Source organism: Carlito syrichta, unplaced genomic scaffold, assembly GCF_000164805.1.
Source record: "Carlito syrichta isolate Samal-C Ts95f unplaced genomic scaffold, Tarsius_syrichta-2.0.1 Scaffold308154, whole genome shotgun sequence".
Taxonomy (NCBI): Eukaryota; Metazoa; Chordata; class Mammalia; order Primates; family Tarsiidae; genus Carlito; species Carlito syrichta.
Window position 1 is genome coordinate 144,718 of NW_007252250.1, and position 694 is coordinate 145,411.

The following is a 694-nucleotide window of genomic DNA, read 5'->3' on the forward strand; positions in this document are numbered from 1 at the left end:
AAACCTGCGGGCTCAGTCAATCCACTCACCTCGGCCTCCCAAAGGTGCGGGATTACAGGCTGAGCCATCGAGCCCGGCCAATTTTTTTTTTTTTTTCAATTAGCTGAGCATGGTGATGCACACCTGGAGTCTCGGTGACTTGGGAGGCCAAGGCAGGAGGATCGATTGGGCCCAGGAGTTCGAGACCAGTCTGGGCACCACAGCAAGACTTCCTTACTACAAAAATTAAAAAAAAAAAAAGCTGGGCATGGTGGTGCGCACCTGTAGTCCCAGCGATACAGGAGGCTGAGGTGGAAGGATCGCCTGATCCAAGGTCGAGACCAGACTGGGCGCCATAGCAAGACCCCTTCTCTAACAAAAACTGTTTTTAAAAAATTAGCTGGGCGTGGTAATGCGGGTCTGTAGAGCCAGCGACTCTGGAGTCTGAGGCAAGAGGATTGCCTGGGTCCAGGAGGTCGAGGTTGCAGTGATCCATGATTGCACCACTGCACTCTAGCCTGGGTGGCAGAATAAGACTCCAACTCAGCCGGGCTCGGTGGCTCAGCCTGTAATCCCGTGCCTTTGGGAGGCTGAGGTGAGTGGATTGCCTGAGCCCGCAGGTTCGAGACCCGCCTGGGCAGCAAGACCTCATCTCTACAATAAATCTAAAAATTAGCCGGGCGTGGTAGCGCATGCCTGTAATTCCGGCTACTGA

General features: G+C 53.9%; 1 protein-coding gene across 1 annotated transcript in view; it reads right to left on the bottom strand.

The window, feature by feature from the left end:
• TNNT1 (troponin T1, slow skeletal type) overlaps positions 1-694 on the bottom strand; it is a 10,374-nt gene that overhangs the window by 4,776 nt on the left and 4,904 nt on the right. The gene's annotated exons all lie outside the window — the stretch shown is intronic.